The 23,630-nt window shown below is 36.0% G+C and overlaps 1 long non-coding RNA gene across 1 annotated transcript in view; it reads right to left on the bottom strand.

Annotated features, from left to right (window-relative positions):
- Positions 1–228: 228 nt before the first annotated feature.
- LOC125351563 overlaps positions 229–23,630 on the bottom strand; it is a 45,162-nt gene continuing 21,760 nt past the window's right edge. Inside the window, exons 2-3 of the long non-coding RNA XR_007210972.1 lie at positions 7,388–7,483; positions 229–533 (exon numbers count right to left, since the gene is read on the bottom strand). This is a non-coding gene — a long non-coding RNA (uncharacterized LOC125351563). The remainder of the gene's footprint in view (positions 534–7,387; positions 7,484–23,630) is intronic.

Here is a 23,630-nt window from a genome sequence, read left to right as displayed (position 1 = left end):
AGACCTCCAGGAAGAATCTTAGCCATTGCAACACCATTGTCTCTTGGAGCTCCTGATTGAGGTACTTCTCTTAGAAGGACCAACAGCATATCCTTGCCTCCCTACTTCGTGGGTTTCCTGCTATGGTTCCTTCTACATGTGTGTTCCAGTTCTTCTAGGTTCAATAAAGATTTTGAAAGCAGACCACCCTGAGCCTTGTTATCATATAGTACCTCCTCTCTGCCTCCAGTGGGCATCAACCTTTGATTATTGATGGGCAGAAGAAAAGCTGTGCTACAGTGATGGCAAATTAAGGCTTTGGCCATGAGAAGCTCTAAGAAGGAAATCATCTAAGTGTCTCATGAAACTGTACCTTGGTACTCTTATCCCGATGCCTTTGCTCATCACTGGGTACAGATGATTTGAAGATTAGGCTCCCCATGGGAGAGAGAGGACAGAGGCAGCACTCTGTGGCTGAAACCAACTCTGGAAGTACTCTTGGCTGGAGGTTGTCTATCTACTGCCTGTCCCCAATGCTGGTGGCATTGTCTTTCCTGTGGGGAGATTGAGGAAGCACAGCCTAGTGATAACCACAGCTCCTATGCCACTCCCCCCAGGAGTATTCTCCTTTACCACACACTAGCTGATACCTGCTGAAGTTTTACCTTCCATACATTAGTTCTGATACTAGTCTTCCTGGAAGTAACCATTTACATTGGTATCTGATATTGATTTCTTGGTAAAATAGATTCTACCTTTTCTGCGTAGATCAGATTTATTGCTGCTTTGACAAAACATCTAACACAAAACACCTAATGGGAAAAGGCCTCATATTTGGCCTCAGTTAGTAATCGTTGGCTTTATTGGTTCTGGCCTGGAGGTACAGCACAATATTGTGGTAGTACAATCATATGCCAGAGTCCACATACTCTATGTCAGACAAGAATCAGGGAGAAGCAGAGTGTGGGAGGAGCACTGGTCACAGTCCCTATGAACACAACTCCAGTGACCTAGTCTCCCAGTTAGACACTACCTACTAACATCTGTAGAAGGTCCTAGAAAAGCAGCACCCACTGGAGAGCAAGCTTTCAATACTCAAGCCTTTGGGGCAAACGATTCACATTCAAACCATAACATTTTCCTAAGAGAATATTTTTAAAGCATCTTAAAAGAAAAACACAGGCACAATCTGTGGAGCGGTGGAGGTTCAACGGTATCTATGAATAAAGCCATACCCTTGCTTTATAGATAAGGAATATTAAGAACAAGAGATGTGAAGTGATCTAGGCAGAGCACTAATTGAGTGATTGGAACATAGCCGCCTCTTCTGAGCCCTTTCCATTTCCCTCATTTTACCCAATTTAGCAAGATATGTAGGGATTTGCCTACACAGACTGGGAATGTCTCTTTTGAAATGTTTCAGAACTATCTTTAGGTAGTTGTACAAAGGAAGTACCATCTAACAAAGCAGTTTATGAACACAATGTCTCTCGGTCAGTGTTACCGGCACAGTCTCTTTATTGAGCAAAATGGACCTGCACTCCATGTTGTCTGGGCCTCGTTGTAAACTGAATAGAGCTGTGGTAGTAGGAGAAATAATGAACTCATTGCTATGCATATATAGACTCTGAGGAGTAATAGTTTACTAGGTGGGGAAAAAAATAAACCAGAGCTCTACATTCTCACTAAACTGTACTTCTCCATTCTCTGGTGGGGATAATAAATTCCATTTGTTTGTTTCCCAAAGTGGATGTGAAATTTTAAGGACATGATACTGTTTACATTATTTGTTAACAACAGGAAAGTACTAGTTTTACAAATATCTTTAAAAATGGTAATAAGCAAATAGTAAAGAGCAATACAGTCTGGGTTACAGTCTATCCCAGTGAAACCTATCTGACCCACCTAGCCAACTATGTTAGTACTGATAACTTTAGGGCTGAGATCTTAAGTCTCCCACACCCGCAACAGTATGATATTTGCTGGGATTTGTTTGTCTACATAAAGACTAAAGTCCTTGAGATACAGAAATTACTTTGGCCTACTGTGTAGTTATACTTTGTGTTGCTTATTGGGGTTATTTCATTAAGGAAAAGCCCTAGCCATTGGAACTTTAATAAATAATGTTCTTTCAATAGCTGCTCATTCCCCTGCCCCTTTAATGGAATATCTGAGATCCTTGAGATGCTTATAAGTTTATAATTATTTCAACACATAAACATTAGAATGGAAAGATGTTCTAATAAAGGTAATACCGGACATGACAGGATGCATTTATAATCATAGCTAACTGAGAGGTGGTCAAAAGATCTTGAATTTGAGTCACTCCCAGACAAAGTTAATGAGACTCTATTTCATAAAGAAAATACACAAAGTGAAGCAACACATGAATGGAAAGAAAGGAAGAGAAGCAGGAAAAGGAGGGGGAAGGAGGAAGAGGAGGAGGAGAAGGAGTAAGTGGTGGAATGAGGAGGAGGAGGAAGAAAAAATAATAATAATGGATGTGTATCAGTTCGTAGAGGGCCTATGCAAAAGGAACTGGGTTCAATCACCACTACTGCAGGGAGGGAGGGCAGGGCATACATAATCACCACAGAAGCAAAGAGAAGGTGCAGGTGACATGTACGTAAACATATAGCAAAGAGAAATGGCAGTAAAGGAACGAATAGCCAAAGAATCTGAAGAGAAGTCATAATTCTTGGTACTGGAGGGTTATTGTTCAGTTACACTGGAGCTTAGTGACCTGAGAAAAGACACCTCAGTCATGCCTCTCACCCTGTGCCAAGGTTTACATAATACGTGGTGTTTATCTTGGCCCCAAGGAAATGCAAGCAAGCATCATTTAGAGTTCACCTGTGCTTAAGAAATAAAATACTTGTAGTATTAGCCTGTTGAGATTACCACATGTTGATATATTTGTGATGATTGAGGATCTCTCTCTCTCTCTCTCTCTCTCTGTGTGTGTGTGTGTGTGTGTGTGTGTGTGTGTGTTTCTTGCTCGCTCCCCTTTCTCCATCAATTCAGTTCCTCATCTCCTCATCCATAACATCCCATTTTTCTAGTCCACACCTAATGAGTGGGAAGTAGGGTCAAGAGGAGGAACAACTCAGTCCAAGTCAGGCTTTATGAATCCCTTCACAATTGCCTAAGGGCTGCCATGCAAGGGGTTATCATCTTACTGTCTTTCCTGTAAAACAGTAATGTTTATGACCTGCTGAGAGTAGGGCCTGTGAATTGACTTGCTTTTCACTGATGCCAGAGTCTTCTGCCCTCTTCTGACCTCTCACTTGGAGACCAGGGGGGACTGGGGCGGGAGGAAGCATTGCTCTAGTCTCATTAACACTGTGCTCAAAAATAAAAGAGAAGAAACGGGTTAACAGAAGCAATCCCTTTTTCAACTTCCCAATAAGCATGATCTGTAAAATTATTTATGGAGTTTGTGACAAATTCAGGGAACCTTAAGACTGCAGAGCAATTTCTTTGTCATAAAGAAAAAGAAAATTCAAATTGGAGGAGAGAGAGAATTAACCACAGAAATGTACTTATGATCACATAAGATGATGCTAAGCAAAATGAACTACAAGATTTGTAAATAAGTGGTTTATCTTTGTTGTTATTTTCAACGTACCATATGAAATTATGCTTTTTTCTTTTTTCTTTCTTCCCTTTAGTTTTACCCCTGTTGTCACTGTAACTGACTTTGGTACACTCGGTATTGTGTGTATGTTTATCAGAACTAGGGAAGGGGAACACCAAAATGGAGAGACAAAGGGTAAAAGGCGAACTAATGCAACAGCAATACATAGAAGACAATATGCTGTAAACCAACTGCACAACTGGGGGCAGGATGGGGAGGGAACAGAGAAGGGGGGAAGATGGGAGAAACATGAGTGAGAAGGTAACAAGTTGGATAAGAAATGTACTTACTGCCTTACATATGAAACTGTAACCGCTCTGTATATTACTTTGACAATAAATAAATAAATAAATATTTAAAAAGAAACAAAAGTGTTTGTCTGCTGGATGAGCTGGCTCACACTTGTTATTCTAATACTGTGGGGGTGGGGGAGGGACAGAAAGATGAGAAATTGGAACCTATCCTGAGTAATTTAGTGATGGTATGTCTTAACAGAAAACTGAAAAAATTCAGTTATCTCCAAACCAATGCTCTCATTTTCATTAATGTGACCCCAAAGGTGTAATCATTTCAACTTTCAACATTATATCTATAATTGTATGACTATTTTCATGTATCTTTCTGGGCAACATGTTTTTTCTCTTGGAGGGATATATTTTCCTTCTGATGGCTTTCTTTCAGATAAGCACTCACCAACCTTTCATTCATTCATCAAACTTTATCTAATAGACTATGCTAATATTTTAAAAGTAATCTGTAATTAGTGTCCTTACTGGGCTTACCATGTACTCAAGAATGTTATTTAAGAAGAGTTCCTCTAATTGTTTTCACATCTAGGTCAAAAATTAGTATAAAAACTCAGATATTTTCTGCTTCTGTAGTAGTCTAAACACATTATTTTTCAGAATAATGACATTTTATGGATTCATTAGTTTTTTTTACTATAGAAATTACTACAAAAGGCTTATTGATAACATTTAAAGTTTAAAAATAGATACCAATATCACAATAAAAGTCAGAGTTTTCATTTTGGGGTATTGTATACACTATATTCAGCAGAATATAGGATGAGTTGTCATTTAAAAATATAAATCATGTTTACAGGACTGAAGAAATGCATTTTATTCATTTTAAAGTGATATAAATTCTAAGATTCTATGGAGTAACTCCAGCAGGGTTTTGGTTTTCTTTTTCTTTTTTTTTTCCCTTCCTTTTCTTTTTCAGTTTTCCTTCTGGGTTTCCTTTCTTTTTTTGTTTTTTTTTTCTTTTGGTAGTTACATAATTTAAATGCTTCTTAATTTTAAAATGTCTTTTTGGCCAAGATATTTACTGTCAAAAAATGTCTATTCAGCAGGTAGAATATCATAGTACTTTCCATTTCTTTTGTTTTATCATAATAGAGCATGCATTTTAAAAAAAAATTATATATACAAAAGGTCCTGATAGCTATACTCGTTTATCAGAACAATAGTCAATATTCTTAGCAATCACTTAATTCAAATATATTTAATGTACATTATGAAACAATCTTATGTGCTTATTCAAATCATGACTCCTAGTGACACTTCATAACTATGTTTTGTACCCAGACTCACTTTATGCATCCTTATGGTAAACATCTTTCGGACAAGACTGCTAGAATACTGAAAATACTATTGGATAAACAAGTACATCGGAAGTCACTACAACTGTGTGAATGCCACTATAATAAATATATTTATTTGAGAATCTTGTAATGTTTCAAATTAGGAGAATTTTAACTTTATAATCTACTACCTTGAGCACTTTCTATGTCAGTCACAGGGTTTGAACTCTGCACCTGAGCTCTGTCCCTGAGCTCTTCAGCTCAAGGCTAGCACTCTACCACTTGAGCCACAGCACCACCTCTGGTTTTCTGGTGGTTAATTGAAGATAAGAGTCTCAAGGACTTTCCTGCCCAGGCTGGCTTTGAACAGTGATCCTCAGATCTCAGCCTCCTGAGTAGCTAGGATTATAGGTGTCAGCCGCCAGCACTTGACTTATTTCTAGTATTTTAAACATCTCTCAGAACAACTTATATTATCTTTGCAAGCCATCATATTGATAAAAATAAATAAATGCCACTGTAGCCACTGAAGTTTTCCAGGAATCTGTAATCATAAGATTTTTTTTTGTTTTTTTCCAATATTTTCAGTGTATAATAATCCATCCTTCTTATAAAATAGGTTCTAGTTAAGTTCCCCAACCTACCCCTCCACATTCCGACCCCAGAAAATCACTGCCAAACAACTCCAAACCTGAGGAAAAATCTGTTGTCTGCTTATAGTCCCATTAAATATTTCATAAAGCTTTTAATTCTTTATCTGACTTTTGCCAGTCTTCAAAAACAATCTCCAGTGAATGATATCATACACATAAAAAGAATAATGTATAAACACTTTGCTTTTTTAAAATGGCCTTCTTCTACCCTAACAGAATAAAACTTTCTAATTCATGACCTTCTTTAAATAAATAAATATATAGTAACTATTCTTTTCCTGTCATGGGCTGTCCCCTTTTATACCTTGAAAAGTCATATAAATCATATGATTAACTTTCAAATTGAGACTGGTTGATGTGAGTAAAGGTAATTTAACTGGAATACAATCACCCCCCTACTGATCTTAACATTTTTTTGTGCATCTAAATGTGATCTGAATTTCAGATATAGTTTTCAATTTGACATTTATTCTCTTCCAGCATACATGTGCTACATCTTTACTAAAATTGAGTTGTTATCTTCTGTCTTTTTGAACTTAACACTATAAATTAACTATTGTCCTGAGGAAATGAATTTGTTTGCAGATTTTATGTATATGGAGGGTATTTCAATTTTATTCAAGAGTAAATACTGAGTTTATATGTCCCATGATTTACTGATCTTTGAGATCTAAAACCTCCAGAACTTTATAAAGTATTACTAATTTTTAAATATTATTGCAATGTACTTTCTTGACCTAAGAAATATGTGCTTACTATGTTAATAAAACAAGAAGTCAACTGGATTTGACAAAATAAAAATCTGCATTCCAGATATGTTCCAGTTAATTTTCCTTTGGATTTGTGTTTTTATTTTTTAAATACTAGAGTTTGAACAGAGTCTTGCTCCACAAAGCAGCTACATGAGCCACCCTTTGCATCGGTTATTTTTAAGATAGCTTCTCACTTTATGCCTAGGCTGACCTGGATTTTAATCCTCCTATATTTTACTTCCTGTTGTGACCAAGATGATAGCTACACATCACTATCCTACTCATCGTATTTCCTCCATGAGATAACAGGCACAGGCCAACTTGCCCAGTCATTGGCCTAGATGGAATCTCTCAAACTTTATTTCTGGACTGGCCTTGAATCACGATTTCCCAGTGTCTTCCTGCCAAGTAGCTAGGCTTGAACTACTGTGTCCAGAATTAATTTCCTTTTTTTAAATAAAGAGATGCACTGGCAAAATACAGTGAATCTTGGCAGATCCTGAGACTGTTGTTTTGATTGTTGTTTAGAAATTCAGCCCATTTGCTCCTTTACAGCTACCATTATAAATCAATTTTCTTAATTCAAAGTCAAATAACCCTCTATCTTAGAATTAAGGAATCTAAAAGAAAATTATCTACAGTATTAATCATTTTTATCTTAAAATATAAATAAATCGTCACACAAAGTATGACCTTTATATAATGATACAAAAATATTGATAATCCCTAGACTGCTTCTCAAGACACAGTGAAATTAGCAAGAATTTGCAATGTATCTCACCTTGAAGGTGAAGAAGATATATCACTGGGATTACAAAAAGATTGATGAGGAAATCATTTCATCACATATATTCAAATCTTAACCTGTGATCTTAACCTGTGAAAAATGTATGAAAGTAAAACAAACTTTTCTTCTTTTTTTTTTTTTTTGAGTTGTAGCACACATTTGGAACATTACTTTTACAAATGTGTACTAATGTGGAAACCATGCCCAAATTTGGATCTTAGGTATAAAAATCTTAGGGATTCAATGAGGCTACCCCTATAAGAGTCACAATTTCTGAATGTACCTAGGTGTGTATTTCTGGTGTTCAACAAAACAGGTGGTGTAAAACCATACTTAGCCAGGGAAAGAGATTTATGGCTGTTGGGAGTCTACCAACATAGAACATGGAGCCTTTGTGGTTAAAGACCTCCACATGACAATATGGCATTATCTCAAAGCAGGAAACAGACCCATGCTCTTTTCAATTTTAGGTTATTGGGGTTTGGAAAGGGAAACGTATGCCTCCTGCCATGCACAATCTTTAAACATTCATAACATGCTTACCCGTTATCACTCTAAAGCACTTTGTCTATAAAGAGTGACACTTACGTGGCAAGTTATATTTTATTATTAGGTAACAACTTCTTTTTCAAACAAGTAAAAACATTTGTCTTTAATAGTGATTAAATGCTGGACAAGTTAGAATCTGTACAGAGGACAGAGAGAGCTAAATGCAAAAACAGGTTTCTAATGCTGACTCCAAAAATAAATAACAAATGAGGAAAGGAGATGAACACAATGTAACAAGTATTTCCAAATGAGAAAATTTAAAATGTCTTCAAAGTAAATTAATAAAATGACAGTACAAAGAGCTTCTCTTTATTTCACGTAACTATCAAAGTACTGTTCTATTCTCGGCTTTTCCCTCTGCTAAAATTTACATGCATTGAATACTTCATTCCAGGAAAGAGAAAATGACTAAAATGTTATTCTTACAAATTTAGTTGAAAGCTCATGAAATATCTTTAACTTGGTCCTTTACTGAATGAAACTTATGTAGATAGAAATGAAGTAGTTTTTAAAACTGTGAGATCACAGTAAAATCACACAAAAATTCTTTAAATTAAATTTTGAGGTTTCCTTCTAAGTCTATGATACATATGAGTGGCTTATTTTAAGAAGAATACAGGGCAGCTTTTAGAAATAGACACAAAAAAATGAAGAAGAAAAGAAAAACCTCATGAATAGGTGTTTAATGTGGAACGTGAAAAGAATTGAAACTCTTAGGTAAGCATGTAGGTATGCTGAACATGTTCTGCATTTTTCTCTTTTGTGATACTTAGTCACATTAATTAAATGAGCTTATCATGCCATGTTATCTCTCAGGTATGCATTGTAAAAAGAAATGACAGGGTACTCTGGGAGTTTGTATTGTGTTTTTTGGAGAAGGAGGAGGTCTGGTTTCAACATCAGCTTCAATATTCTCCACACAAGAGTTAATGGACTTAAATAATTATTTGTGAAATTTGTTAGGATGATTGGTGGATGAGAGGCAATATATATTTATCAGACACAAGAATAGTGATGTGAGAAATAAATTTAACGGAGAAGCCAAATCTTACTGTGAGTGGACGACTAGAATTCATTTAAAAAGGTATTACTATTGGCAAAGCACATTGATGTGAATAGAAGCTCTTAATTTTTCACAGATCTACAAAACTTAAAAATGTCTTATAGGACTTAGAAACTTCTATGGTTTCTAATGATTTTCTCTTTTCCAGACTGCATCCTCCCTGAAGGCTAGATTTATATCACATTCACATTTTACCACCATGCATATAGTGGATATCTCCATTTAAAATATCCGCTCAGACATTTATTGAATGTCTGGGTCCATATGGCACCTTTTTGCGAATTAGGAATAAAAGCATTCTTCTTTTCCAGGAAGATGCCACTTCGCTTCGGGGGTGGTTAATTGGCAAGAACTGTTCTGAGTCTTGAAACAATCTGTTTCATAAAACATCTACCTCTCTTGTGTCCTTTTTGAAATTAATCATACAAATTCAGAAATGAGAATGGATGGTCTTATAATAGGTGTGTTAGTGGAAAGTAATGCACGACGTAAGCATTTCTTAAATGCAGTCTTGAGCCATTTCTTAATTTCAGTTTTAAACGTTTCTTAAACTCAGTCTTAAACTGAATCACAAGAGGAAAAAGTTTTATGCAATTAATGACCTTAATTTCCTATTCTAGCAAAGAAATTACAGTGTACTGATATAATTTTTTGTTAAATGTTTAAGATGAAATTAGAGAGAGTTTGCTAGTTTAGGTACAATGGGCTTATTTGAATGAATACAATAGCCTAATAATTTCGCTAAAGTTTATGTAGTTGTACCTAAAATTCTCCCATTACTCATCAGTAGCATCTAAATAGCTTGCCTTGGAAAGGTTAATGATAATGCTTATATTTTGCCCAGGCAACCCAAACTCTTTGTCTCAATTTCCTATGGTGGCTGGATCTCCTGTATAGGTAGCTTCATCAGATGTGAGAACTATCTATGAGCAAAATGCCAGTAGATACATAAAGACAATGATGAACTCTGGTGTTTCTTTAAGTGGAAATTCATTCTGTCATATTGGAATACCACATATCAGAAATATTACATATCAGATGTCATAAATTATTTAATGAGGTATTTGGGGATATTTTTCTATATCTAAATGTTTTCTGTATCTAAGCTTTGATTCTGAAATGCATAAGCAATTTATCACCATTAGTTCAACAGTGCCCAAATTTAATTTCACTTCATTATATTTAATGTCCAGTATGTACACTTATATATTAATATACACATAAACTAATGTGACAATAAAAACTATAAGAATAATCAAGTGTATTTAAAATATATGACAAAATGCACAAAACTTTCATGCAAAAGAACTTTTACAAACACCCAACTGGATCACACATCAAAACGAAAATGGCAAATATTTCAGTTATTCATTTTGTCACATACAGTCTTTATACATATTATTCTTGTTCTAAATTGTAGAGGTTATTAAAAAGAAAATTATCTTGGGCTGGGGATATAGCCTAGTGGCAAGAGTGCCTGCCTCGGATACACGAGGCCCTAGGTTCGATTCCCTAGCACCACATATACAGAAAACGGCCAGAAGCGGCGCTGTGGCTCAAGTGGCAGAGCGCTAGCCTTGAGCGGGAAGAAGCCAGGGACAGTGCTCAGGCCCTGAGTCCAAGGCCCAGTACTGGCCAAAAAAAAAAAAAAAAGAAAGAAAATTATCTTGAGAAATGTAGCAATACCATTAGTTTGAAGAAGATAGATGTAAAAAATAAGCTTCTCTCACTATAGCAAATTTCTTAAATTTCCAATAGTTCTATTGTTCAAAGGCCAAAGTTGCTCCCAAATCAAGAAAGAGGAAATACTACTTAGTTGTGCACAGTAAAGTGATGTGTTCTGGCAGGAAAACAGTTAGAACTGGAATCAAAAGAGGCACTGGCCATCTTATCCTACCCCATCTCCACCCTCACCCCCCTTCACCTAGGCCAGTACATGCTGAACAAGCACCAAAAACAACCAATAAAGGAAAGGAAACTCAAAGGTCACTCGGGGTCATTATTTTCACATACCTTTGAATAATGAGAGCATCACATGTCAGCTAGAGGAGAACAAAATGTCACATTCTCCAGCTAAAGGTCAGGCTCGGTCAAAGGTCACAGAAGGGAGGCCAGGAAATAACCTAAGAGGTTAGGCCGGGTGCACAAAGAAAGGTCACCAAATGTCAATGAAAGCATGCAGCTGTTTGAGATGAAACAACCAAGGCACCCTTTTGTGCTGACATCGGCTGGAAAAAAATGTCTCTGCTGACATTTTTTTTTTTTTAGCTTGCAGTTTTATAGGATATTGACATTAATGTACCCAACCCAGAATTAGCCATTTTAAAAGCAATAGTTTAGAAGTTAAGTGCAGCAGTTTCCAAAGAGTCATAACTGTGTCATTTTTATTTCAAATGATTAATACAGCAATGGATTTCCCATACCAAACTTAGATTGCATCTGAGTTCTTTCATGTTGACAATGTGTTAGTAACCAGGCCTTAGGACAGGCAACTAGTATTTTCATATTTTATGAATGGTTATTATTCCTTTAACTGGAAGGTACTCAAAAGATTCCACTTATTACAGGGTTGGAAGATACAAATTACTTTGAATCTTATTATGCCTGGATTTTTTTTTGGCATTCTTGATGTAGTAATAAAACCCACTCCAAAAAAGAAAAAAGGAGGAATGAATTTGCAATTGCATTTTAAAGGAATCTGTGCAAACACTTGTAGAATAAATCCTGATTTAAGTAATAATTATTTTTGAAAGTAATAATTTCCATTTTGTATACAAGTCCTAGAAGTAACAATTCTCAGAGACTACTCCCAGACATTACAGCCTACAGGAAGGAAGTTCAAATAAAACAGTTTCCTCAAATTATTTAGAAGGTCAGCTTACAGTCAGTCTCATGGCAGCTTCAAGGTTCTGAGTTTGTTTGGGTCTACTCTGTGCACACCCTTGGTACTGATCCAGAATTATCCATTTGCTGACAGACTCAGAACATTGCACTCCTACAAACACCAATTTCTAGCCATGAGATCATGTGTTAAAGCACAATTTATTGTTCTGTCCTCAGGATTCTAACAAGTAGTCCCAATGTACAACATGGGAAGTTCTCCACCCCCCCTTTTTTTTTTTTTAGAAATCTTGTCTCCACCTCTTGTACAAAGGAGTTTCAATTTAGCATGCCCATTTAAGTGTGCAGTGCACCTAGACCAGAGTCACTCCCTTACCAGCCACTGAACCAATCTCACTATCTCCTCAAGTTTCCCAGTTTCCTTCAGAAATGTTTCTGGAAGTGATTGAGCCATATTTATGTCATTTTAATCTCAATTCTACATGATACTCGAAAGGACTATACTATGCTTCTATACAATAAGAATAAAAGTTCAATGAGAAAGAAAACTTGAAAACAAGCCCAGTGTTCCTTTAGAATTTCTATTCCAGGTGACTCTGATTGTGCTTGTGCCATCATAAATATCCAGGGAGACTGGTAACTAATAATGCTCACCCCAGGATGATTTCAGGACACGCTAGAGGTAAAACCACCTTCCTACCTAATGGACCCAAGGCATATGAAGCCTGTCAGGAGAACATTATAAATCCTGCAGATGGGGGCAGGGAGAGTCACACAAATGCTGTGCACTTAGAAGAAGCAGTTATTTAACACATCAGGGAAGTGCATTTAATAAATGAAGTCAGTGACTTGAACATGTCATATTCGATCTATACAGAGGTTGCTGAACTTTCTTTAAAAAGTCATTTTTATGCTGGTTGCTTTTCTTATGAAATTTTCTACACCTCTAGTGTATGAAATGAATGTGTAAGTGGCTGATTGAGAAATGGCTAAGGTCAAAGTTAATAAGGAAAGCAAAAGGTCTAAAAGCAGGCTGTCTTTTTTTTTTTTTTTAACTCCCTTTGAGTTCAAGAGACTCCAGATGAGTTGGGCATGACTTATTAACAATTCTGACACCAAGCTTTTCTTTCTGTCTTTTTAAAAATCAGATACTTAGTCAGTAATAAATGTGGAAGGTGTCCCATTGCTGGAATTACAAAATTGAACTTTAGCCTTCTAATTTCATTCATGGATCAGCCTTTTATCTTTAAAGGTAACATGATGGGACAGCCAGACTAAGATGAGTAAAATGATGATCAAAGACTTGGAGAGATCAAATATCACCTTAAAATGTCAGGACCTCAAAGTAACACGATGTACAAGCTAGGTAACAGAGAGAGAGAAAATGAATAGGTACTCCTTTGAAAATAAGGTTGGGAAAGAAAACTATATAGCATGGATGTCAAGTACAAATTGTGTATGTATTTTAGGAAGTACTTTTGTATCCCTTAAACATCTCTGGATTTTTTTGCATTTTAAGTTGTAAGACTCTTGAGATTATTTTGTTGCATAAAAGAATTTACCACTCCCACCCTTATCAAGGACTTTACCACTAGGCCATATTCCCAGCCCCTCCCACCCTTATCAAAACAACATATTTGTCTGCTGCCCTAGAAGAATTTAATTGAAACTTGGAATATGGACAGTGGGTTCATCAGATACATATGTGCCCAATTTAAGATTTGTATCTATCCTAACATGGATGTCCTCGCTTCTCTGGAATACTACCACCTTCATCTTCAGAGTGATTATTCTGGATATAGGATATGAATGACACTCAGACATCCTAACTGAATGGTGGAAAAACATGAATAAGCTAAAAAATAAACAAATATCCTGACTTATGTAGGAAAAAATACGTTTTAGATTTTATAAAATTTGGAAATATCACAATTTTCTGACTTGAACTACCTGCTACTCTGTGGAATGAGAGTAAAGAAATCCCAGTATCTAGAAATGTGTATTTTCACATTGATGAGAAAGTGATCTTCTAAATTACTGAAATCATGTCCTCCTGTGCTTTATATTAACCTGACTTTTTTTCTTGTCAAGTCATGGTTCTTTTTCTAGCATCTGAAAGTATGCCAAAGTAAATGTCAGTGACTCCATAAGGAAGATTTAGAGCTCCTTTTGGAGCAGATAGAAGACTCAAATGACAAACATACTCATTCGGAATGTCCCTCCCTCAGGGGTGACTTACCTCCAGAACAAGGTCGTAGAAGCCACGAGGGGACAGCTAGGATTCATTTGATTTAACATTCCTTGATCTTTCCCTTTGGTCTCTTTGTATTGTCATTTTGTGCCACAGAGAAAGAGAGAGGTGAGTAGTTGCTTTTGGGTTTCTCTGACTGGTAGCTCTACATACCACAGAGCTTATGTGAATTTTGTGGTGAGAAAAGCTTCCCTGTAACTTGAATGCTATGGAAATATTAATGGGGCAAGTTCTGAGGTATTTTCATCCAGCTGAAAATTTAGTTTCATCCTTCTTTTGGAAAATATCATAATCTTGATCAGCTTTGAAGCTGAACTTCAGCAACCACACACTATGGCAGAGGGACTGGTGTGGCCATCCCATTGTGCCTATTACTTCCAAGTCTAAAGAGGTTAAAGGATACAGAGACAGGCATGGAGTCCTTTTGTAATAAGTTAATGAGCATTAAAAGTTTACCTGTTAGAGGACAAAAGAGCTCTTTTGATTCACTGAGGAATACCAAGTTCTGACATCATGTTTGCAATCATCAGTGTTTAAAGGCACAAAGTCATAGTCGTTGCAATGTTACCATCGACTTCCTTTTATGGTCACCTCCATCTTAGGGACTAGGGAGGCAAGGAGCTTACCTCAGTGAAAAGCACTTTCTTTCCTCCTTGAATCGTTAACATCTTCTGTCTTGTCTCATATAGGTTTACACTGATGGTTTGGGAATGCATCAAATATACCACAAGAGAATGTATGTATATGATATCCAGATAGATACTTGTAATCCAAATAATATTTGTTTTTAGTGAACTTGGCAAAAATTGTGAGCTATTCTCCCTATGTGCATTTCCTTAATTTTGTGAAATTCCTCTACTATGAGAAAAATGATTGGCTCTAAAACTGTACTTACTGCCTCAGCAACCAGACATGCCACCACAGAGAATTTCATTTTTCCTTCCTCATCCTCTTTATTGAGAATTTTATCACACAAATTCTCATTCTTGACAGTTTTACCACAGAACTGCATCTGTACCTGACCCTGCTTCTTTTGAGTTCTCTACTAGACATTGTTCTTAGTGAGCAATCAAATCTATTGCTTGTGATCCCTCATGACTTTTTTACAAATTTACATGGTAATCACAACAGGATTCGACTATACATTCTGTTTATTTGTTTTGTTTTTGTTGCCAGTCCTGGGGTGTGGACTCAGGGCCTGAGCACTGTCCCTGGCTTCTTTTTGCTCAAGGCTAGAACTCTACCACTTGAGCCACAGCGCCACTTCTGGCTTTTATCTATATATGTGGTGCTGAGGAATCGAACCCAGGGCTTCATGTATACGAGGCGAGCACTCTACCACTAGGCCATATTCCCAGCCCCTCAACTATACATTCTGAACACAGAGAATGCCATTGAATTTGAAACTTGGCTACATTACTTAAAGGGACTCCCTAAATATAGCCAATCACCCATTTTAAGGAAGGAAGACTATTTTGACAAAATGAGAGTGCGAGAGAAATGACCTATTTTAAACTAAAGTGTTGAAAATTTCTACTGATTTTCACTCCACAGGGAAAATAACTGGAAAAAATGAATCATAAATAAAATGAATGATCTCCTCTTATCACCTATCCATTAACTGAATGGACAATACTTGGGTAATGATATTCAATTTTTTCATAAGAAGACAAAAGGCCATTTGCCTACATGTTTCCTTTGTGAAAGGCTCTCTGGAAATGTGAGGTATAAAAGCATAAAGGACAAAGGATAATGTCCTTTTTTTCTTCCTTTTTAAAAAATTTGGCACTTCTAGGGTTTGAACTCAAGATTTTGTACTCATTAGGGAGTCACTCTGCTACTTGAGTTACACCTCCTTTGTGTTAGTTTTCAGTAAGACTTTTACTTTCTCCCAGTTAAATCTACTATTGTACTCCTTCCTATGCCTCCTACACAACTGCAATTACAGGCATGTGCCAACACACATTGAGATGTGGTCTTGCTAACGTTCTACTCAGGCTAGACTGACACCACAATCTTCTTCTGCCTTCCAATATTTGCCACGTGTGGTCCCACAAATGTCTTTATGCTGGTTTGCAAGGTCTACTTCATGTTTTCTAGAACCCTTTCCCCTCCATTCTTTCCAAATGAGATGGATGTTTGTGTACATTTTTCCCCAAATATAGATGTAAATTTTTACCTAAGTCTTATAATCTCATATACCTGATCTTTAACTTGCAAACAATAGTAAAACAAGAACTATTTGTCAGCCCTTGGCACCGATATGAAATGGAATTCATTTTCCATAGAGTTTATATGTAGAAATATTAATGGCAAGATGATAAGTGTATGGATAGGGTTTCAGGAATTATAACCCTTTAGGTAGCATCATAGCTTGGGCTAAAGGAACAAGAAGAAAACAATAATCTCAACCAGAACCCAATGAGAATAATAATCATGAAGAAGTTGCCTAGGTAGATTGAATTTCTTAAGGAACATAGAAGTTCCCCAAGATGCACTGGTAAAGGAGGAGGGAAAGAGAAGAGACTCCTCAGCTCCTCTCTTCTCGAGTGCGTTGTTCTGCCCGTGTATCCTGTTGGCTAAATACAGCCAGCAATTCACCAGTAAAAAGAGGAATTGAAGAGGTTGGCTTTTGGTGGCACGAAGCTGGGAAGACACAATGAGAAGACTGAATTTGGGATGCGAAGATTAAGACTACCTAACATCCATCTTACCCTTTGAATGTGTAAGAATTTAACTAGTGTCCACTAATGTGGATGAAGCCACTCTGTAGAAGGCTAGTAATATACACCGAATTGTGCTTTTCTCCCCTAAAATTCCTACATAATTGAAATTAATTCCCAACATGACTGCCCCTGGAGACAGGGTGCACTATAGTTTTGAATATGGTCTGTTTACTTCACATTTTGTGTTGGGGGGGGGGGTTAATCCACATTGTCAGGTATGATAAGGTAGAACTTACTTGCTCCATGTTGCTTAGAGTTAGGATCCTGGAAGCTGATCAAGAGTGGAGAAGATCATCAGGATGAAGTACATGGTGGCCTTATAGTTGAACACTTGGGAGATTAATGCCCAGAGAATTCATGCGTGCACATGTACATTCCCCTACCCTACCCTACCCTATACCACCTAGGGACTCTGCTAGCAAGAGGATTAGCTCCAAATCCATACCCTCAACGCTGCACTTTCAGAACTATTAGCCAAGATAGAGTTATTTTTCTAACTTATCTGTTCTGTAGGATGCAGTTATTAACAATAGAAAAAGGAGTAAGACAGACTGTCTAAAAGATAATTAAGATTAAATAGTACTTAAATGGTGGGACTTAATCCTAATATTACTATGGGCCTATTCAAGAAGAGAAGGGAGGAGGGAAGATGTCTTTGCTTTTTCCTCCCTGTTTTGTTTTTTTCCCCTCCCACCTCTCCTTCCATTTTCCCTTTGCCTTCCATCTGATGACATAGCAAGAAAGGGGCTATCAATAAGCCCCAAATTGGACCTTTACCAGAAGCTGAATTGGCCAGAAATTTTCTTGAGCTTTCCAGCCTTTAGACAATGGAATAAAAAATAAATTTATGTTGTTCTATGGTACATTGTTACAGAGACTTAAGCAACAGAATGAAAACAACAGGCTTTGAGTCCAATGGACCAGGCTACTTAAACTTATTTCCTCTCTATTTACAGACTCAGGAAAACATGCTCAAGTTAAGTTTTCTAGTTTAGATGACAAGTGAAATTATTTTTACATCATTTGCCTTGTTAAAAATCACAATTCTTCTTAAATATTTTGTTCCTACGTTTTTTCTTTTCCTTGAAACAGTATATTCTTTATAATATTGCTTCTAAAAATTGCAATTCCACTAAAGTTCAATGACATCTTCTGTACCACTTTCATATATGTTAAAAATTATCTGTAATTATAACCTTCAATACTGATATTTCCCCAGTATCTCCCATGTCTTGTGGAATTATAACCATATATCAAATATTTACTTCCATTGTCCATTGTATTCTGGGTTATTTCTGCTTCTTAGCTTTCCAATTGTGAATTCCCTGTTCATCTGTGTCTGAACTACTGTCTAAACTTCCCATTGAATTTCTAATTTTAATGATTTAATTTCTAGATGTTGTGTTTATGCTTAAATTAAAAAAATAACTTTAGTACTTTTATTTCCTGCTGCAGTTTGCTATTTTGTTTTTATTGTGTGGTTAGGTTTAAAGAAAGTTTTTCCCTGAGCTAATCTAATTGCTAGATTTTTTGGACATTTCTTCAAAAGATTTGAATTTTTTTATACCATGCACTAGCTGGAACCACTCAGGAATTTATATAAATTGAGAACATAAGCCCATGTTAGGATGGATGTTGTTCATGGACTTTTAATAAGGGTCTACTCTGTTTTTCTTTTTTTAGTGATTTTCAAGTTGAGGTAAAGTTCATAGACTATAAAATTAACTATTATACAGTGCATATATAACATATTCCAAATGTTATGAGGCTGTCAGCTCTTTCTAGTTTGAAAAGACATTTTTATAACTCCAAAAGGAAACCCTACACATGATATTAAGTAGTTTCTTCCATTATTCCTCTGTCTGTTTCCCAGGGTTTTGTCTGTACAGAATTGTCTATTCTTAATATAGAATATTTCATATAAATGGATCATTTTGGGGTATAATATTTAGCATCTGACTTTTTTCTTTTAGTATAAAATACTTCCATATTCATTATTTTTTCTAAGTGAATTGCATTTGTTTTACAAGCCATGTTTCTATTTATTTGCCATGGTTGTGCATTTGTTTTGTCTTTATTTTCTACAGTGACCTGGATTGAACCCAGGGCTTTGTGCCTGGTAGCAAGCCTTCTACCATTGAGCTACATCCCCAATTCTATTTCTACCCTTTGATGACTGTAAAGAGTGCTACTCATAATCAAATGCAAGCTTTTTCTAGAAATTATAGATCATCTTGGATACAAGTGCTATCTTCACACTGAATTGATAAATTCCAGATCAGAGGATGTATCTCCGTTTATTGAAATCTTGCTTAGTTTTTTTTCTAGTATGATTTTACTTTTAGTATACAAACCTGGCACATCTTTTCTTAAATTTATTACTATTTTGTTGTTCTTAATGCTCTTTAAAAAGGATTTCTTATTGATATTTGGACTCTTCCTTGAGAGTGAATAGGAAGACAGGTTAAGTTTTATGTGTTGATCTTGTCTCTTCCTAATTTTTTTTTTTTGCCTTACATCAAGACAAAGAACAGAGTCAATTTTTCTTCACAGCAACCTTTGTGAGATAAAGTTTGTTTTGTTTCTATCTAATCATTTCAATGGGGATCCTCTTGGAGTTCCAGCTTTATATGAAGTTCTGGCACATATTTGGAAGCCTGAAGCTTTATCTCTTCCAACCACATGTGGTCCATTAGTATCAAAACTGTTCTTCAGATAATTCTGGAAATCACCTGTATTTCAGCCAGAACTCCTTGTTCTGGGTTTATGCTTCTGCTCAGCTTCACCTTTGTTGCCAGCTCAGCACCATAAGTGAAACAGTGTGGAGGTATTTGCATGTGTTTATGTATTTTATTCAATATTTTAAACAGAAAAGTCTTACAAAATATTTTCTCCACTAAATTGCCAGACCAGTATGGAATTGCCAGATATAATGCAGGAATTCTCTGTATTATTTTTGGTAGCATAATTACATAAATCATTTTCTATCTGCAAATTTCACTGTTGCCCATTAATTAATATCAGAGCAAAACTGAGGAAAAGTAGCCTGAAGCTGTGTTCAAATATGCCCCTCTGCTGTATTCCTAGGAGTGAAAGTATGGTGGCAGTGGAAGAGCAGAAATAAGGTTGAGGGAACTTTCCAGAGATTATTTTATAATAAACAAGCTCAGCCTAAACCAACATGACGTTCCAGAGAAATTCATTTTTAAAGCTAAAATAATTAAAGCCAGACTTGAAGTACATTGAACCTTTATTGTGGAATGTAAAAGTGCTGTTGAAGCAGACTTATTTACTAATTTCCTGTGAAACAGCCCAACTTGTTTACTTATTGATCAAGTCTAAGTACAATCTTATGCCTGCCTGCTCAAGGTTCTAATTTTGAACTACTAAAAAATTAAGAAAAACTATAGTTAAAATGCTTCCCATTTAGAATAGTTAGCTTTTAAACTTTTTACATACTTTTTATATGACATTTTAAATATGCCAAAATGCATTTTTCAAACATCAACTAGTCCATAATGATGATCAATGCATCTTTTAATGCCTAACACAAAGGCTCACCTGTACAATTATACCATGTAGAATAACCAATTTTAGTTATGAAGTTTTCTGTCTACTTACTAGAATTTTTTGTAAAGGCAGCAAGTGTTATTATATGCCATTGAGTTTGAGACATTTGTGGCTTTCTTTTGTTTTCAAATTTAGTCTTGTTAGAACTATCATTTGGGTCAGGCTTATTGTACATGAATACAGTAGTGATATGATTATGCTATAAGCAGTTAATTGTATTGCTTGTGCCAATAAATTATTCATACCATAGTCACATAAATTCCCTTCACGCTGATGCTTTATTCTGCATACTAATTTGAACATGGTACATGGTTCACATTTTGATCTAGAGATGATCTCAGATAATGACCTGTTTGTGGAAAGAGGAGTTAACATTGACCTCAATATTCCTCTGTTCTCTAAACATTGCTGCATAATGTGTGTATTTCACCAGGGTAGTATAGGTCACTCAGAGTCAGGACCCTGTTAAGAATGCCTTTTAAGGCCCCCTAATTATTGCTTATTAATAAGAATTCCAAAATATTTTTTCAACAAAAAAGGAGCTCCCCAAAATAGCCATTTAGCCTTTTATCCTTCTCTTTAGCTCATACTTTTCAAGCTCATCCTCCCAGAGTTATGCTGAATTCCTGGACTTTTCATTGAATTACTCTTTTCTAACTTGTACTCCAATGCATTTGTGACAATAAATCTCACAGATAATAGTGAAGTTTTATTTAGGGAGTAATGATTCTCCCTTGATCAGTGGCTATGTATCTTCATCGTCTCCTTGACTTAGCATTCTCACCACAAGCCCTCAGAAGGCTGTCATATTCATTATTCTACAGCCACAGATTAAAACACCTGCTTTCCTATGCCATCATCTCCTTTAGCATACTATTGACTACCCATGAAATAGCTCTGCTTTGCTGTCAGACCTTCACTAAGAACAAAACAGGCATGACAAGACTATTTTTTCACTCTGCAGTTTCTTAGGTTGTACCTATAACACATTTGACATTCTCTCAAGGATTAGCACAAAAGCAACATGGCTTATGAAATGTTCTTAGCCTACCACAACTTTCAATAATTTCCCTTTAATGCTTGCCAACCTTCAGTACTTTATTAGAGACTTCTTTGTATTTCTGTCTTATTTCATTTGATTTAATTTTACTTTTCTTATAAGATTTAACAAAAATATTTTGAAAGTCTGAGCCATACTCTAATGACATTTCTCCATGGGATGGGATGAAACAATTCTTGTTGACTGGTAGAATCTAACACATCTTAAGATCTCATAACTACTTATTTTATGTGCTCCATTATTAACACTTCCCATGGCAGGTGTTGACACATACATAATACTTAGATAACATAGATTCAAATGACCCAGCTTTATTTCACACTGTAGGTAGTCCTCTAAGAAAACAGATTTGATAAAAAGCACTCATGATGTTTTTTTATGAGCATCTACAGGTAGAAAATTATTTGACCTCTCTTCCCCAAATTGGAAATATTTATCAACTTTTTAAGATGTGAGGGCATTGAAAGGCTAGCACTCTCTGCTGTACACTTCAGTGATGCAGTAGGTTCATTTGATCAGGCTTGGATGCTTAAATTGTGAGAAGATAAGAGGATGAGCAGCTCACATGAAGTACCAGTTCCATTTTTAAGAATATGACAGGAGAAATAATATGAAATAATATGAAAGCTGCTGTGTTCTAGGTGGCAATCAGGATTGCTGTATAACTCAAACTTGTGTCTAGGCTACTAGGGAGATAGGTAACAGTTCTATGTTACCTGGGGCAAATCAGTTTGCAAATCCCCTCTCAACAGGAAAAAAAAAAAACCAGAATGAGACAAATAAAAACAGAGAAGCATAAGCAGAAAAGGCCAACCTGAGAACAAGACCCTATTTCAAAAACAACCAGAGTAAAAGAAGATTGGATCTCTGACACAAGAAGTAGAGTGCCTGCCTAGTAAGTATGAAGCCTTGAGTTCAAAATCATAGTACTGCTTTCAACAAAAACTAACAAAGGAATCAAGCAAAAATTATTTGTCTATGTCTAGCTATCTCAGAGATGTTTGAGATTTTTTATTTTAAATCCCTAGAAAACTAATAATAACAAATGCTGGAGGGAATGTGGCCAAAAGGGAACCCTACTACATTGTTGATGAGAATGTAAACTTGTTCAATCACTCTGGAAAGCAGTATTGAGGTTCCTCAGAAGGCTAAACATAGACCCCTATGAGACAGCAGCACCACTTTTGAGCATCAACCCAAAAGATTACAAACAAGACCACACTAACTCCACCAGCACAACTATGTTCATCACAGCACAATTTATCATTGCTAAAATATGGAACCAACTCAGATGCCCCTCAGTAGATGAATGGATCAAGAAAATGTGGTACATATACACAATGGAATTCTATGCCTCTATCAGAAAGAATGACACTGACCCATTCATAAGGAAATGGAAGGACTTGGAAAAAATTATACTGAATGAAGTGAGCCAGACCCAAAGAAACATGGACTATATGGTTTCCCTTATAGGAAATAATTAGTACACATCTAGGACAGTCCTAGCAGAAGATCACAATAGCTCAAGAGATTTGCCTGTATGAACATATAAGATGATGCTAAGTGAAATGAGCTCGAAGTATGGAAATAAGTGGTATATCACTGTTTCATTGTTTTCAACATGCCATGTGAAACCATGCCCATATTTTTTTTTTGTATTCCTTTCCTGTGGTTTTACTCCTGATATCACTGTATTTGATTTTAGAACCCTAGATATTGTATATATGGGTACTGGAACTAGGGAAGGGAAAGGGAATATATCAAAACTGAGAGACAAAGGATAAAAAGACAAACCAAGGCAACAGCAACACTTACAAAACTATATGGTGTAAACCAACTTCACAACTCAAGGAGGGGGGAGGGAAATGGGGGAAGGGAGAGGGGGGAAATGAGAGAGGAAGTAACAAGTTGGATAAGACATATACTCACTCCCTTACCACTCTGTACTTCACTTTGACAATAAGAAATGAAAAAAATTAAATCCCTTACAAGTAATGAAAAGATTATTTTAATATAAGTATCTCTAAAGACATGCAAGAACTAAATTGAAATTTTCACTAAGGGAAACTGAAAGTCATGTACATCTTGTTTCTAATGTGTATGCAGCACAGCAGAATGTCTAGCACCTATGAGATATTTAGCAAATGTTTCTTGGACATGTCAATGAATAAATATGG

The sequence above is a fragment of the Perognathus longimembris genome, chromosome 5 (genome assembly GCF_023159225.1).
Source record: "Perognathus longimembris pacificus isolate PPM17 chromosome 5, ASM2315922v1, whole genome shotgun sequence".
Lineage (NCBI taxonomy): Eukaryota > Metazoa > Chordata > Mammalia > Rodentia > Heteromyidae > Perognathus > Perognathus longimembris.
This window is presented reverse-complemented; position numbering and strand designations above follow the sequence as displayed.